General features: G+C 39.6%; 1 protein-coding gene across 5 annotated transcripts in view; it reads right to left on the bottom strand.

Moving 5' to 3' along the window:
* chd8 (chromodomain helicase DNA binding protein 8) overlaps positions 1–12,437 on the bottom strand; it is a 51,123-nt gene extending 38,686 nt beyond the window's left edge. For 2 of the 5 annotated variants that reach the window (XM_012957172.3, XM_012957198.3), the window contains exon 1: positions 7,368–7,525. The gene's annotated coding sequence lies outside the window, so the exon portion shown is untranslated. Of the gene's footprint in view, positions 1–7,258; positions 7,328–7,367; positions 7,526–12,293 lie in introns of those variants that run through there. The other 3 variants (XM_012957182.3, XM_012957178.3, XM_031896082.1) reach the window with 3 other exon arrangements.
* Positions 12,438–18,872: the final 6,435 nt, after the last annotated feature.

The following is an 18,872-nucleotide window of genomic DNA, read 5'->3' as shown; positions in this document are numbered from 1 at the left end:
CATTTTTAAACAACACAGAGGGATTACAGCCTGAATCTGAGGTGAGAACCATGCAGGGGGCCAGTTAATCTCAGTACTGATACCATTTAAAGCTTACTCAAAGGTAAACCATCAAAGCAGCCAGACAGGTGGGGGGCCACACAGAGGGGGGTCGCAGGCCGCCAGTTGGACAGCACTGCTGTAGGCAATAACGAATAACATGTTGTGCTTGTTTTACTTTGGGCTAAAAACGAATACTATCTTTAAAAATAGCCCCTTTATTGGAGCTTTCTATAGATCCTCTCTGGTCTCTGTCCGTGTTTCAAATGAGATGTGGGTGTGTCCTAAAGGTCCCTGCCAAAAGCACAATATGAGGGGGATAGCCAATCACAGCCCTGCAGTCCCAAAAATCAAAGTCAGGCTTCAGTCCCTATCAGGTCAGCCTAGATGCTGATTGGTTCCTATCCTACAGTGCAGAGAACGGAGTGCCACTGGCTTTCCTGCACAGCCTGGAAAGGAGGCAGCAGGAAGTGGAACAGATGGGTAGGACTGGTAGGGACTAGTGGGACTTATAAGCACATTCCTTTTATATTTAGCAGTGTATAATGCACTGGCACATTCTTGTTTTTCATACCATAGGTCTCCTTTAACCAGAGGCAACAAACTTTGCCATGTACCATTGTCATACTGGTCCCAGCTATCTGTAAAAAAGAAACATGTAACCTCTAATTCCAAAACATATTCATAAACACACTGAAACCATGCAAACAAAAGACCAAATTAAAGAATGCTTGCTTTGTTTGCGGAGTTGAATCTTTTGAATAAACCACTTTTGATACGGGGGTACTGACATGTTGGCATACATCAGTACTAGCAGTTAGTTAACCCTTGTTCTAAATAATGGTCTTTCTTGGCAATCCCGGTGTCGATGTCTACCGCACTCAAAGTTGAAACTTTAATGCTCTCTGGTGTTTCATCTGGCAACTCAGTCATCTGGTTAAAGACTCTGAACTCTGTACAAATTGTTACATTACTTCATGCATCTCTAAACAGCATCTGAAGAATGTTACCAACTTTTGTATAAATTATATCAGCTGTCCTTCAAAGCAAATGTTATTAAATAAGAACATTTTGCAGAGTCCATGACAATCCACCTCACATAACTGCTCTAGGGAGACATGGAAAGGTAAAACTAAAAACCTTTAAGCAACTTAGCAATGATTATTTTAAAGTTATTAGTAAATGCGACGGTTATTGAAAGCAGTAGCTGTCTGTTCCTTTTTGCTGTACTGGTTCTCTGTCCCTTACAACAATGCACCTGAAGCCTGTAGAATTAAAAATGCTACCTGGGTCAAAAACACTCAGACAGCAGACTATGGGCAAAATTATATTATATTATATATATATATATATACACACACACACACACACATCGGTAGCATGGGCTCATAAAAGCTGTTTGCCCTGCCAGACTGAGTCAGCAGCTTTATGGCCTATGTATGAGCCACTCCTGAGGGCCTGCCCAACCAGTAGCTGGCAGGTGAGAACATTTCCATGAGCAAGAATCACAATGGTCATCTCCTGATGAGTCTGCCTAGGACCCCATTATAAACCAATCCCCGGCAAAACAATTGGATCATCCTGATTGGGCCCAATGTGTTGGCAATCAAGCAGATCTTTCAGTGTATGGTCACATTTCCAATGGTATTCATTTTATCCTAATCTTTTAGAACATCCCATTCTACATATAAGAAAGCTAATGGCAAATGGGTTGTTTTGACCACGACTGTCATCCAGGTGAAAAACAAAGGCCATACAACAGCCATATTCCTTTCACCGCTCACTATTTAATGGAAAGTGGCCTGGCTGACATGATAGAAAGTGAACCTCTGTGATAAAACACCAGCATTTTTTGCTTGCTGTTTTCTGCCCCCTGTAACATTAGCCTATTTGTTAAAAATAGGTATGCACAAAATCTAGGATTTGGTTTGGGATTTGGCTAAGATTTTGCCTTTTTCAGCAGGATTTGGCCAAGATTTTGCCTTTTTCAGCAGGATTTGGCCGAATCGACATGTCTGGCTGAACCAAATCCTTAAAATCATTTAACTTCTCGTCATATAAACACATAAGTTGAAAGTTTTTCACTGCACGCAAGGTTCTCTTTGACCCTTCCTTTACCATGTTTACATGCGCAAATTAGGATTCAGATTTGGCCTGGTATTCGGCAGAATCTTTTATAAAGGATCTGGGGTTTGGCCGAATCCCAAAATAGTGGATTTGGTGCATCCCTAGTTAAAAAGCCTTAATGTCCTTATGTAAATAACTCTTCTGAAACCCAGTACTGCTGCCAACGAAATTATATGAAAAGTGTCATCACTATGTTTCAAGTGAATTTCCTGCCTGCAATGGGGTAAAAGTGGGGCTAACAGGCTGTTACATAGTTACATAGGGTTGAAAAAAGACCAGTGTCCATCAAGTTCAACCCATCCAAGTAAACCCAGCACACTTAACCCACACCTACCAATCTATACACTCACATACATACACTATACATACAACCACTAGTACTAACTGTAGATATTAGTATCACAATAGCCTTGGATATTCTGATTGATCAAGAACTCATCCAGGCCCCTCTTAAAGGCATTAACAGAATCTGCCATTACCACATCACTAGGAAGGGCATTCCATAACCTCACTGCCCTCACCGTGAAAAACCACCTACGCTGCTTCAAATGGAAGCTCCTTTCCTCTAATCTAAAGGGGTGACCTCTGGTGCGCTGATTGTTTTTATGGGAAAAAAGAACATCCCCCAACTGCCTATAATCCCCTCTAATGTACTTGTACAGAGTAATCATGTCCCCTCGCAAGCGCCTCTTTTCCAGAGAAAACAACCCCAACCTCGACAGTCTCACCTCATAGTTTAAATCTTCCATCCCCTTAACCAGTTTAGTTGCACGTCTCTGCACTCTCTCCAGCTCATTAATATCCTTCTTAAGGACTGGAGCCCAAAACTGCACTGCATACTCAAGGTGAGGCCTTACCAGGGACCTATAAAGGGGCAAAATTATGTTCTCATCCCTTGAGTCAATGCCCTTTTTTATACAAGACAGCACTTTATTTGCTTTAGTAACCACAGAATGACACTGCCTGGCATTAGACAACTTGTTATCAACAAAAACCCCTAGATCCTTCTCCATTAAGGAAACCCCCAACACACTCCCATTCAGTAGATAGTTTGCGTTTATGTTATTTCTACCAAAGTGCATAACTTTGCACTTATCAACATTGAACCTCATTTTCCAGTTTGCTGCCCAGTTATCTAATTTTGTCAAATCGCTCTGCAAAGCGGCAGCATCCTGCATGGAACTTATAGTTTTGCACAATTTAGTGTCATCAACAAAAATAGAAACAGTACTGTCTATGCCCACCTCCAGGTCATTAATAAACAAGTTAAAAAGCAAAGGCCCAAGGACTGACCCCTGCGGTACTCCACTAACCACACTGGTCCAATTAGAAAATGTTCCATTTACAACCACTCTTTGTACTCTATCCTTCAGCCAGTTCTCTATCCAATTACAAATATTATGTTCTAGGCCAATATTCCTTAATTTGATCATTAACCTTCTGTGAGGTACTGTATCAAACGCTTTAGCAAAGTCCAAGTAGATGACATCAACTGCCACTCCAGCATCAAGGTTCCTGCTCACCTCCTCATAAAAGGCGACTAAATTAGTCTGGCAAGATCTGTTACGCATAAAACCATGCTGGCACAAACTAATAGTATTGTGAACTGCAATGTATTCAAGTACCCTATCCCTTATTACCCCTTCCAAAAGTTTTCCTACTACTGATGTCAGACTAACAGGCCTATAGTTTTCAGGCTGAGAACGGGATCCCTTTTTAAATAACGGCACCACATTAGCAATCCGCCAGTCTCTTGGCACCATGCCAGACCTCAATGAATCCTGAAAAATTAAGTGAAGAGGTTTGGCAATTACAGTGCTCAGCTCATTTAATACCCTGGGATGAATCCCATCCGGCCCTGGACCTTTGTTTACCTTTACATGTTCAAGTCTCTTTTGAATTTCCTCCCGAGTGACCCATGCGCCAGTAGCTAAATTACTAGAACTGGGCATATTACAAGGGAAGCCTTCATTATCTGGCTCCTCAGATGTATAGACAGATGAAAAATAAGAGTTCAAAATTTCAGCTTTTTCCCCGTTCTCATCAACCAACTTACCCCCCCGTGATAATAAAGTTCCCACCCCTTCTTGCTTCATTTTTTTACTATTCACATAATTAAAAAATAATTTAGGATTCTTTTTACTCCTAGCTGCAATATCCCTTTCCATTTCTATTTTAGCTTGCCTGATAGCTTTTTTGCATGCTTTATTTGCTTCCTTGTACCTGATGAAAGTTTCTGCTGTCCCAGCTAACTTGAATGCCCTAAAAGCACGTTTTTTCTTACCAACCTCGACCCTAACACTTTTATTCAGCCATAAAGGTTTTGCTTTGCGATGCCTCTCCTTGCTTACAAGGGGGATATACTGTTGTGTATTCCTACACTTCTACAATTTTTTTTAGATGCAGAGGTCTTCCAGCTGATTAAATAAGGGGTACATCTGATGCTTCATAGAAATGTTTGTGCAGTTATAAGCAGTGGTGTAACTAATCTGCACTGGGCCCCCCTGCAAAAAAAATAAAAAATCTTCGAAAGGGCCCATCGCAGAGTAGCAAACACAAACAGCCCCCTTCCCCTGCACTGACACATCTTTCTGCACCAAACACCCTCCACAGACCCATCATCATTTAAATCCCTGCTCATGTCTGCTCTCCTAGTTGAGAGCCAGCAGAGATTTAAATGCAACATTGGAAGAAGCAGACCCCGCAGTCCAGGACCCCCTGTGACAGCAGGGTCTGCTTCCTCTATTGTTACCCCACTGGTTATAAGAAAAAATACTGATCAAATCACTTGCAGTACATCATCTCAGCCATTATAAACTGAAGAAAAAGGTTTACTACCCAGTATAAGAAATTGGCCTTTCAAAATTGCTTGTTAAGATTCCTGAAGCCCGGACTATTAAAGCACTTGCTCTCTACAATATTTTGCATTAAGTATGTTTCTCACAAGACTGCCATTTTTCAACCCTTGAGAAGTAGATTCAAACTTTGCCTTTGAAAGCAATTGCACAGTATAGAAATTATATTCCACCCTGTGCCAAAAACCCCATCATTATAAGATGCTGCACTATTTAAGTCTACAAGTTGACTTATGCCCCGTTTAAAAAATAACTTACCAAAGGCAAGTACTTTCCACCACTACTTCAGATGCACATACCCTAAAATACAATGCCCCATGAAAGTTTTTTTGGACAGCACAGTGTTTCAGTGTGTAGCACTGCTGCCTTGTAGTGCTAGGCTCTTAAGTTCAATTTCAGCTTTACTACTATTTGCAGGGAGCTTGTATGTTCTCCCCATGTCTAAGTGGGGTTCCTCCAGTTTGCTCTGGCTCTGGATAAAATTAACCCTACTGTGTATGTAATCTTTAGACTGTACAATTTTCTGGAGAAGGGATTGATGTGAATAAAGAATAATCTCTTTGAAGCGCTGCATGCGTGTGTCAAAGCTATATAACACATAATTTTCTGACAAGATTTGTCAGTATTGCAATAATGCCTATAATCGTGTAGTATGCAGACATTAGAAAAATAAAATACATATATGCCATGTGCGACTACTTTCCCTACATAAGCTTCTACCAATGATCACGCAATCCTGCTTAATTCTCTATATTAAAAATCTAGACTTTACATTAATTTCTCTCTATTTGTAATGTTTTCTACAGATGTGTCCTCTGAAATTGTATAAAACAATCAATTAAGAACATAAATAAAAAGCTTTATTTAGATACTTCTTCAGTAAATAAACCCCAATAAGCCATCTGTCTACAAAGTAGATACTAGTTATATCTCTAGTGACAAAACTATTATAAGAAAAAGAATTTCAAAATATCAAGGGTCAGATCAAAAAAGATTATGATCTGAATGAAGCTGTTTTAACACCAAAGGCTAATGCCACAAGGGGCTGATTCTCAGCATTGCGGAATAACTCTCACTTTTTTTTGCCAATATCCACCATGTGTGCCTGCACCAGGGCAGACTATATGGTTCCGGGTACAGGCAAGATAAGAGGGTGATGCCAGTGGAGGGACGGACTCTCAGCCTGCGTTTTTACACAGGCCAAAAATCAGCCCCGTGTGGCATCAGCTTATTAATGACAGTAAGCATTCATGTTCATATAAGAGGACAAACAATTACTGGGCCCAAGACTACCCAGTCAACACATATTCATGTTATTATTATCCGATAATTATATAGTGCAGACAGCAACTGAGCAATTGTGCTGCCCATATTTTAAAACCAATACAACTTTTACTTTCAATCACAAGCATATTGGATACTATGTCACAGAGCAGAGGGACAAAGGTTTCTATTTGCAAAATAAAATAATTCAAATGTTGCAAATTGTTTTAAAAACAAAAGCATTTGTGATATAACAGAAGATTACAGCCGACAATTATGGTTAATGGGGTAGTTCACCTTTGAAACACTTTTCAGTTCAGTTGTTTTCAGATTAATATACTAAATGCGGACCCCTCACCCCTGTTTTAAGGTGCCTGACATGTTATCAAGCATTTTCTTCGTCATTTTAGTTTTACATACCTTTTCCCCAAACATAAGTTTTTCCAATTAGGTATGTATTATGTCTGTAATTTGTAAGATCTTGCGTGCGGAGCCCTCTAACATCCTGTAGACCATTTTTGTTAATTTGCTGTAAGACCCCTGCTTGTAATATAATTATTGTAAAATAACACATAATTCACTGGTGCCATATACAAGATAATGGTGAAAGGCATAACGCTTTCATCCAAATAATGGATATTCAATGTGAGCTCGCCACAGCTGAAGATGAAATATTGAGTGGATTTGAAGACAGGTTGGGCATCTCTACCTTAGGATCAAGCAAGTACAAATAAATTGTACATACATTCCTGACTCTCAGCTTACAAACTAAATCTATTACAGCAGGCCACACTCCTTTTCAACTTATATTTATGATAAATATATAAAACAAGGCAAGCATATATATTTATGTTTCACCTTCTCTCCCTGTGCTTAACAAAATTAAATATGTACACCGCAAATTCAATGGGCTAAGAAACATCATTAGAATGGTTCCTAGATTCAGACACTTGTACACTTTTTTCGCTCCTTACCCAAACCCCAGGATACAACAGACCCTTCTACCCTCAAAATGAATGTGCCATACACTACATGTGCCTAGCAGCTAGACCCTAATGCCGCTCACAAAGGCACGCCCCTTACCTGCCATTCAGGTTCCACGCATATGGCGTGCACGATACACAACTAGTCTCCCGGCTACACACACACACATGTTACTGCACACTGAGATCTCCTCCCATACAGAGACACACACTGAACAATCTAACTCTCACACGCCACGCCTCCTCAAACCGGAAGCCGGACGCGAGTTCGCATTGGTAAATCCGCAAGTCTATCAGATCCCGCCAATGAGAAGATGCATTAGGTTGAGAGAATAGCCACGCCCACAATGCAGGGGCCTAGCCGTTTCCAAGGCTAGATAAAACCTGCCTAGATTTGACCGGTCCTAGCAATCTCAAACTGAATGAAATAGCAGGATGAGCAAATCCGTAGCGAAAAGCGCTGTCCCTAGGAAACGTAAAGCAGTCTGTACAGGAACATCGTACCCACTCAGCCACAGCTATCCAGATGTTCCGTAGCGGGGGGATTCTGGGACTTGTAGTTCACATACAGCTGAAGAGCCGTAGTTAAGAACGCCTGTCTTGAGAAATTGAACCGCTGAGTTCTGGAAAGTAATATCTCCCTATATTATGCGATCCGGCAAACAGTAGTTTTTAGGGTCCGTATTCAGAAATAAAAAGAAGGTTACATTTAGCCATCTAACATTTGGTACCTCATTATGCCTTGCCTATAAATAATAGACAAATAATCATAAATATAGAAATTTTAGACCCATTTAGAATGAGCAGCGGCAGTGTTGGAGCTTCTGCTCTAGGGGTTCCTTGTCAAAAAGGATTAAAGCCAATGCTTAGGAATCTGTGGGTGAAGTACTTTATACATAACCCTGGCCTTACTGACTTGGAATTAAAGCCTGATAATATATTTTCCACAGTAATGCCTTAACACAAAGTTCTTTCTCCAAAATAGAAATAAAACAAAAAAAAATTGCTCAACATGAATGACTGGATGTAAAGGTGCCCATACACTATAAGATCCGCTCGCTTGGCGATGTCGCCAAGCGAGCGGATCTTCACCCGATATCCCCACCTACGGGTGGGCGATATCGGGTAGCAAGTAGCTTAAAAAAAAAATAATCCGATCATTTGGCATTTGCGACCATGGGGCAGTCGGTTCAGGGACGATGTGGTCCCCATCCAACTGGATTTTCTAACCTGGCCAATCGAGATCTGGCCAATTTCAGGCCAGATATCAGTCGGTCAGGCCGCTCGGTTCTGCCCATACACAGGCCGATTAGCTGCCGATTATTCAATTGTAGATTATTCAACCATTAGGTTATGATGACCCCAGCCTGTCATCATAGCATATCATTGTTGGTATGGGATAAACTATATTTGTATTATCCCTTTTAATTGTACAGCACTGATTTGTTAAACAATGCTTTAGGGATTGTCACTATATACACAAGTATCTGCACCACTGGAGCTTACACACACTTATGAATTTCATCACTACTTTCATTTTAGCTATGAGGGCAAAGTAAAAAGCATTCCCAAGGCAGCATTTTACTAGGCAAAAACCCACCCCTGGTGATGCCTAAAAAGCTGGAAGACTAGGGGATAGCTAGCACTGCAATCAGCCCATGGTACATAGTGCTGGAAAGTGACCTGTAATTTTCTTGAACAGAATCCACCTGACAACAGTAGTGACAGGAGCATTTCTGCAAGAAAACAAGCTTAACCTGCATCTAACCAAACAGTACTTCTAAATTTCTTTTCAATATTCATTAATTTTCATTATATTATTATTTTTCAATGGTTTTAAAGTTATTTGCAAATGAAACTGCAATGCAAAGTGGCATTTGTTTATCCCTTTCGGTCACCTGGTTTTTACTGTTGAAACAATGTAGCAGAATTCATTTCTCCTCCAGGCCTGTCGGCTTCTGCTACATTGTTTTCAGAATCAGAACTAGCAAGAGACCAAAGTATTAACTGCCAGACATTTGTCTTCAATAGCAATCACATTACAAAAAATTTTACATCCACTGAAATATTTGTTTTAATGTATATTGTGATGTTTATTATAACATTTTTGTTAATTAAGCAAAAACACCTTTTGGGTAGACACCCCCTTTAAAAGCTAAGTTTAAAAAGCCAGTTTCAAGTAGGAGACCTTAGCTAAAAAAAAAAATGTGACAGAACAACAGCACAATCCATTGTAGGGCTTGCAGATGCAGTAAGTGTACTGTAGGGGAAAGCAGTTTCAAATAATAATTAATAAACAATAGTTGCAGTTTTGTTCCCGGGTGACTAGTGTTGAACTCTGTTGAGTTGTTCTGAGATAACAATGCTGGCACAAGTCTTTTTTGCTTGGTGACAATCACAGCAATTAGAAGGACCTATACTGAGCATAATTTTAACTCTTTACCTACCAAAAATGTAGCATCTATATTAATGATACTAAAGTTACAGGTTACCAGGCTAAATATTAATCTACGGGAATAGTGTGTAGATCCTATCTATGGATTGTAGGCACAGAGTTCAAACTAATCTGCAGTTATCTGTAATAGCCACTACTATTTTACTGGTCCAAACAAGCCTTAAAGAGATACTGACACCAGAAATTAGACCTTTTTTTTTTTACATCCATTATAACATTAGCTTTGCATGCTATTTATAATTTTGCCATAACAGTATTTGCCAAATGCTTTTACATCACACAACCAATCCCCATGTTCCTCTATGAGGGGGCTGCCATATTTGTGCAGCATGAGTCTATTAGCATTAGAAGCTCTAACTGACTGGTTGGGAAGGGACAGTCAGGTTGGCAAAACAGTCAGGTTTAGACTACATGTAAAAATTTCTTACAAAAGCAGTCCTATCAGTGAAAAATGATCAACATTACCTATAGGGAAATTTTATGTACATAAATATTTTTAAGAGTAGTTTTTTAGTGTCAGCATCACTTTAAGTGAGTATTATTAAAGCACAGAATCATAAACAAAGAAGATGCAACTAATGTAGTGTAATGCAGTTGCAAGAAATGCATTTCCCATATAACTGTCTCATTGGCAATGTCTCTATCATAAACAGCATCCACCAATGGTGATGCACTGTGTATGCATGTGGCTTTGGATTAAAATATTTAAAGGGAAATTAAAAGCAGAGCACTTCTCTATTTCACTTTAGTTTTTAAATAAAGCTTTTTTATGCAATAGAATTTGCTATTCATAGCAATGTTTAAATTGGTATTCTTTTATTGAGTTTTTGCCTCCTCTTCGGTCTCTTTCCAGCTTTCAAAAGGGGGTCACTGCCCCTGGAAGCAACAATACTACAGTTCTGTGAGGTTGCAATGTTATTGTTACATTTTATTATTTATCTTTGCGTCTCTAATTCAAACAGCTGCCTGGTTACTAGGGTAATTTGGACCCTAGCAACTAGATTGGTGAGCTTCTGAACAAATAGTTAAAAGATGAACAACAAAAATTTCTGCACCCCCAAACCCAATGCCAAATTATTGGTTTATAAACTGGAATTTCAGCTCTTAAAATAACCAGGAACGGCTTTTTGCCTCCCCTGGTAACCTGCAGTAGACTTCCACCTGAGGCAAGTTTCTCAACTTGCCCCATGCTAGGAACACCACTGAATAAAGCTCTGTGCACCAGGATGCTGTTCTATTCCTCTAAAACCCTAACTGTAGAGATCTCCTGGGTAGAAAATTAATCTTTGAGCAGCTGACCCTGTAGCAATCCTTAGATTAGTGCAGGAACCAACAGTGTTCTTTAACAGCCACAAAATATGGCATCCAAAACATCTCCCATAGACTTGTAGTAAAATCAACTAGAAGGCGCCTGATCAAAATCTGCCTTCAGGGCTGAATCGGCAGAAGGAGGTAGAAATCCTATTGTTTCTACCTCCTTATCTGCCGTTTCAGCCCTGAACGGTTAGTGGCCAATTGTACGATCTTTCATGCAACCGATGGTCGCACGAAAGATCGGAAATCGCCACGTGTGTGGCCACCTTAAGGGCGAAGACACATGGAGCTCCTAGTAAACATCACGTCTACTAAAATAGACAATGCTGATCATTTACTGATAATTGTCTCTACGTGTGTTTTAGCAGAGTCTATTCTCAGTAGTTGTGACAAGTAGCAGCTACTATGTAGCTCTGTGTGTCTTCACATATATAGAAACATCCTTAAAACAACTTAAGGGTTTTGTGAGAAAGAAAAATGAAATAGTCACCTTATACCAGGAAATGTATTTCCCAGTGCCAGCATAAAATGCAACAATAACTGACTGACCCCTGAAACAATATAGCAGAAGCTAACTGATTATCAGGCATGAAGAAGTGACTTCTCCTACATTGTCAGTAAAAAATCAAAGAACAGAAAGAGATAGAATAAAGCCAACACGACGATCATTTTAATCTAACCCGGTCAATTTAGTCTTTCCATAGGATTAGCTTTACATGTTTATCTGATGTCTGGTCAACCAGACCTAATGAAAACATTCAGATTTTTTTCACAGTTTATCAGTAAAGGTTGATAGGTATTCAGGGTATGATGGTTATATTGGGCAATTTAATGTGAATGAGTAGAGTTAAATATGGTAAATTTTAGGTTTAAAAATGAGAACCTACCCACTGTTTATACTCATAAAATGTGCATATCGCTCAGCAATAATGCTATAACTTAAACCAAGTACTACACAATGGGCGGTTTATACCCTGTAAATAAAGACCTACCCTGGATACCTCTTGAATGAAATTTGCCTTACAAGACAAAAGACTAAAGAGTCTGAATGTGTACACCATATTCTACCCTTCAGTCATTCACGTTTCATTGATATAAACACAAAGACCAGATGCAAGTCCCATCTTTGAGTAATAGACATTTGGTTGCTATCCTTGCACACGTGATAGCCCACATCTCTATGTATTAAATTTACGTACGTGGGTGTGTATAAACACCGGAGATGTGAGGTCATTCCTCCCCTCCCTCTCATCTCACCTGTGACCCCACTCATTGACGTCAACGTTCCGTCTCACCTGTGACGTCACTCTGTCCGGGTGCCGGCCGCTGTTGACCCTTTATGAGCTGGTCCCGGCTGTGTAGAGCATGGCTGTGCAGTGCAGCGCAGCCTCACGTTGGTCTTTACATCACGGGCTTTGCTGACCAATGGTAGCGGAGACTACGACGTAAAAGCCCGCCCATGCTACTATGTTATTGGTCAATATACATGTCAATTAAATGCGTATCGTAACGTTACACGGATAAGCTAGAGTGACCCTTCAGGAAGTGCCTTGAAAGAGGGCAAGGGGTCCTTTCATCAAGGCTGTCTTTGTAATGCCTGTTTATAAATCTAAATTAGAGGCTTTAAAACAGTGCAAGGCATGGTTTATAATATATAGCATCGCACTGACCATACTTATAGATTCAGTTGTTAAAAATCGTTTGTATTTTCTTGTTGTCTATTTTATGACAAAAAAGGATTATGACAATGCTTTTGGAGGTATGATAATATAGTTATTTCATAAGTGAATTAAATATTATAATTATTGGCATGTATGTCCTGTTCAATTTATTTTAAATCACAAAAACGTTGAACCTTATATATTTTAAATATGTTAAAACAATAGTCAAAACACATTTCAGCATACACCTTGGCTCCTGTCTGCTCATAAGTGTGTTTTGCCCCTTTTCCCCCCCTAATTTTAGCTGTATTGGTTATAATTACCAGACATACAGTCAACGCACTGATTTTTATGTGTCACCCTATTTTACCCTATTTAAACCCCCCCCCGCCATAATTTACTGGGTTATGTAACAAAGGTAAAAATGAAACCTTAAATGCCAATATTAGAAAACGGTTTTAAAAAGTGATTGGACAGTCATTATTTCTGGCACACTAACCCTTTAACAGTAATTCAAGTGCATATAATGGGGATAAGAGGGACACAGGGAATTTACTAAGGTGACCCCTGAAAAATCATGAGTTGAAACGTCTCCTACAGTAAGTTAAAGGAGAACTAAACCCTAAAAATGAGTATGGCTGGAATGCCATATTTTATATTATAAACTGACTGCACTGGCTTAAAGTTTCAGCATCTCTATAGTAGTAATGATTTAGGTCATTACAGTTGTCACAGGAGCTCCCCATCTTGGGTTCCGTTAGAAATGTCTGGGACAGTGCACATGCTCAGTGTGGTCTGAGTGGCTGCTGAGAAGCTGTGCTTAGGGGGTCGCTGCAAATTATCAAGCAGAAAATTAGGTTTGTCTGTCATATAAGCTGATTCTACAGGGTTAATTATTCAATTCTGATGCAGTTGCCCTGGTTTTAGATCTGTCATGTAATGTGAATCTGAATGAATTACTAATCAGCTTTTTACTGTTACATTTATACTCTATTTATGCAGTTTATTTTGAGTCAGTACCTAAGATCAGTAACTGACAGCAGCACAGAGCATGTGCAGGGAAGCAGCAGAAAAGAAGATGGGGAGCTACTGGGGCATCTTTGGAGTCACAGATCTTCCCTGCTAAAGGGCTGTGGTTGCCTTGGGCTGGTACAGAAACCCAAAACATAATGTATAACATTTCTGCCCTACTTCTTTAGTCAGGCTTTAGTTCTCCTTTAATGACTCAAATGGTAGAAAAATCTCCAGAGCCAATTTACTAGACAGCAATCACTTCAGAATCTACAGACAATTTGGCTCACATATATGTACATGTTTTTGCCAGTTACATAATTTGCAAAGTTACTCTAGCATCAACATGATAACCTACCCACACCAGTAAGTCAATGCCAATTCCCCTCACCACTCAAAAAGGGGAGTGTGCAAGGTAACACCGCCAAATTGTTTATTGGGCGAGATGTGATGTCAGTTTACAAAAAAAACAGCGGGTCTATTATCAAGTCATTGTTAATAAACTTAATAAATAAACCCATGACTTCAGGATACCTTAGATGACAACTCTGAGAATGTTGCATTAGCATTTTATACTCATAGCCCTGTACCCAGAAAACTGCTGTAATCAAAACACCTGGCTGGTAAATGCCAATATTTTGATGTAACGAAGCATCGATACAAAATTATTCCCAACAATTTAAGCAGCAAATGCCTTTAAATGAGAAAAGGTAAGAAGTATTTTACAGAAATCAGAGTAACATTAGACTTTACCCTTAAACTTAATACATACTCTGGAAAATGATAGGTCAAAATCATAACAGTCAGTGCCCTTCCACTCTATGTGTGGGGGCCAACAGTCAACAGGAGATAAAGAGAGCTGCACATTAAGGGGGTTATGTAATAAAAGGCATTAGGTTTGCCCAGGAGTAGCAGCCAATCAGCAGGTAGAATTTATTAGTCACCTGTTTAAAAGCAAAAAGCTTATTGGTTGCCATGGTTTACTGCTCCTGGGAAAACTTAGTGCCTTTAATTATATATGGGAGTAAATGAGTTGGCCAACTAGGACAGATCAGTGCAATTTGGTTATCTGACAAATAACACTAGATCAGATTAAACTGGACAGGATTAGTCTTGTATCCATGATGCGTATTGTCTCAGTAAACTTTTCTACAGAATGGTTGCCAGTACAACATATTACATAAACCGCTAGCCAATGTCACGCATAGTTACAGTATGTGTATCCTGCTATTAAAAAGCGTTCAAATGGAAAGCATTACTCGATATTGAAAGCAAAGTATCCACAGTCTTTGTCCAATCTGTGTAGTACAGAAACTTTTATACACTAGGCATATTCTTATCTAATTAGCAGTCATTAGTAATATATATCAGTCAATTCTTACCAAATAGGTAATAGTCATTACCTATTTTATGACTTTACTTTGATTTCTTCTGTATATGTCAAAGTTTATGTTGCATGCCGTTTAGAACCACGTTCTCCTTGCTCCAAGAAACAAAAAAATCATTCAAAACTATTGGAATCGCTGAAAGTAAAACCCACTGAGTGGGAAGTCGCTGCAATTTCCCCATTGCACTGAATGTAATTTTGTAGTTGAGGGCAGGGAATATGACACCTGGATTTGTGGGAAATATAATTGCTCCATTGTGGAAATCTCTAGTAATCACTTGTTAGAAAAAGATACAGTGGTGTGAAAAACTATTTGCCCCCTTCCTGATTTCTTATTCTTTTGCATGTTTGTCACACTTAAATGTTTCTGCTCATCAAAAACCATTAACTGTTAGTCAAAGATAACATAATTGAACACAAAATGCAGTTTTTAAATGAAGGTTTACGTTATTAAGGGAGAAAAAAAACTCCAAATCTACATGGCCCTGTGTGAAAAAGTGATTGTTAAAAAATGACTTAACTGTGGTTTATCAATTTCAATTTTAAATTTCAATATCAATTTCTGTAGTCACCCCCAGGCCTGATTACTGCCACACCTGTGCCAATCAAGAAATCACTTAAATAGGAGCTACCTGACACAGAGAAGTAGACCAAAAGCACCTCAAAAGCTAGACATCATGCCAAGATCCAAAGAAATTCATTAACAAATGAGAACAAAAGTAATTGAGATCTATCAGTCTGGTAAAGGTTATAAAGCCATTTCTAAAGCTTTGGGACTCCAGCGAACCACAGTGAGAGCCATTATCCACAAATGGCAAAAACATGGAACAGTGGTGAACCTTCCCAGGAGTGGCCGGCCGACCAAAATTTCCCCAAGAGCGCAGAGACAACTCATCCGAGAGACCACAAAAGACCCCAGGACAACATCTAAAGAACTGCAGGCCTCACTTGCCTCAATTAAGGTCAGTGTTCACGACTCCACCATAAGAAAGAGACTGGGCAAAAACGGCCTGCATGGCAGATTTCCAAGGCGCAAACCACTTTTAAGCAAAAAGAACATTATGGCTCGTCTCAATTTTGCTAAAAAACATCTCGATGATTGCCAAGACTTTTGGGAAAATACCTTGTGGACCGACGAGACAAAAGTTGAACTTTTTGGAAGGTGCGTGTCCCGTTACATCTGGCGTAAAAGTAACACAGCATTTCAGAAAAAGAACATCATACCAACAGTAAAATATGGTGGTGGTAGTGTGATGGTCTGGGGTTGTTTTGCTGCTTCAGGACCTGGAAGGCTTGCTGTGATAGATGGAACCATGAATTCTACTGTCTACCAAAAAATCCTGAAGGAGAATGTCCGGCCATCTGTTCGTCAACTCAAGCTGAAGCGATCTTGGGTGCTGCAGCAGGACAATGACCCAAAACACACCAGCAAATCCACCTCTGAATGGCTGAAGAAAAACAAAATGAAGACTTTGGAGTGGCCTAGTCAAAGTCCTGACCTGAATCCTATTGAGATGTTGTGGCATGACCTTAAAAAGGCGGTTCATGCTAGAAAACCCTCAAATAAAGCTGAATTACAACAATTCTGCAAAGATGAGTGGGCCAAAATTCCTCCAGAGCGCTGTAAAAGACTCGTTGCAAGTTATCGCAAACGCTTGATTGCAGTTATAGCTGCTAAGGGTGGCCCAACCAGTTATTAGGTTCAGGGGGCAATTACTTTTTCACACAGGGCTATGTAGGTTTGGATTTTTTTTCTCCCTAAATAATAATAACCCTCATTTAAAAACTGCATTTTGTGTTTACTTGTGTTATCTTTGACTAATAGTTAAATGTGTTTGATGATCAGAAACATTTAAGTGTGACAAACATGCAAAAGAATAAGAAATCAGGAAGGGGGCAAATAGTTTTTCACACCACTGTAAATGACTTGTCGCTGGAAGTCGCTTTTTAAAAATCGCAGTGACTAAATCTCCTTGTGGGACATTAGCGTAAAAGTGGGCCTTTTCCACATCATTCAAGGGGTGTGAAGAGGGTCTGAAGTTGAAACTTTCCACACCCCTTGCATAATTGCAGACATGAGAGGGTGATGAACCTGATGTAATTATGACCAATTGTCACTTTTATTTTGGGGGGCCACGAATCTGTATAATCTAAGACTTGATCTGCCTATGGATAATCGGCAAATGCAGGAAGTATAGTCACCTGGTCCATCCTGATGAACTGTGTTCCTGCAAAAACTCAATAGAGGAGAAAAGTATTATGGGATAGGCCTGGAAAACCCATAATACTTTGTCTCCTGTATTGAGTTTTTGCAGGAACACTCAGAAGCTTTTTTTAAAAAAAAGTAATTGCTTGTGTTACTTTTATTTATAAAGGGATGGGGCTCTATGTATTGCTTTTCCTGGCTAAGAAAGCCTTGGAGCAATGTCAGGCAGTGTTGAATGAAGCCTGTTAATGAGTTTTTGCAGGTCATTTACTTTAAAGTGGAGACTCTTTAGTTCATCAGGATGGACCAGGTGACTATACTTCCTGCATTTGCCGATTATCCATAGGCAGATCAAGTCTTAGATTATACAGATTCGTGGCCCCCTAAAACAAAAGTGACAATTGGTCATAATTATATCAGGTTCATCACCCTCTCATGTCTGCAATTATGTGGCTGCATTGCTATTTAAAAAAAAAAAAAAAATTGGTGATTGTGTACAAATTTTGCACTTTGCACACTGGGTCAGCACTTGTAAATTAACCCTAACGCATTTAAGGCATTTTGCTAATGTTACTTTAACTAAGATATTCTTAAAAACATGTAATCCAGTGTTACACTGATAGATTTTGCTCAGGCACCTGATAAAATTTTTTTTGAGTTGACCGATATCTGCAGCCTTCTGCAATATCGGTCGCCTCTTCGAGCCACCATACACGCCCTAGGCCTGGGCCTTTGTGGGCTCACCAGAAATCCGGGCCTGGCCATATATGCACTGAATATCGTACAAAACAATATTTCGTATGATAATATTGGTGTGTATATGGCCGGCTTAAGGGTTGAAGTCTCCGGAATGCAGGCATTCTAATGCTGCAGAGGTTTTTACAAGATCAAGTTTTTTAACTAATGATCGGTGTTGCAGTTACCCGCTTTTTCTTTTTTCCCCATATAGGACAAAATGCAGAGATTTTCCAGGTCAGCCACTGCTTACCATTGCTGGCTATAGAACATATGAGCAGTGTGAGTTTTTGTTTGCATCATTCAAAACTTTCTGTGTACAATCAGTGAAATTTGATTCCACTTAAAAAAAAATCAATGTCAGGTGCATATGTGTTGTCATGTGACTGTAGGTCAGAAACGTTGAATGTCATCCTTCAGACTGACACAAGTGCACCCCTTTATTGTAGGCAATTGCCTCTTAAATGAATGGGAAGCAATTCAGAGCGTTGTTGACTGCCTAGCAAGCCTGTGGCCACAAAATGTCATTACCATTAACCATAAGCACTGCTATTATTTCTTGAAATAATAGAAGCTCTCAAAAATCAGGACGGTGTGTATAGGGGCATCCTTAAAGGACATGTAAAGCCTAGATTTGCCTACAATGTATATCAGTTGGGTACATCTCCTCCACCCAAATGGCATCATTTGTACTGCATAGAACACCTCCGTTTGCCAGCACCATCACATTTTCCTAAAGCAAATAGCAGCTTTCACCCGGTGGCAATTTTTCCTCCGATACATAATCAGTTACATTTAAATCTGCAAATAGCATATACACACAAAGACCCTTATTC

The sequence above is a fragment of the Xenopus tropicalis genome, chromosome 1 (genome assembly GCF_000004195.4).
Source record: "Xenopus tropicalis strain Nigerian chromosome 1, UCB_Xtro_10.0, whole genome shotgun sequence".
In the NCBI taxonomy this organism is placed as follows: Eukaryota; Metazoa; Chordata; class Amphibia; order Anura; family Pipidae; genus Xenopus; species Xenopus tropicalis.
This window is presented reverse-complemented; position numbering and strand designations above follow the sequence as displayed.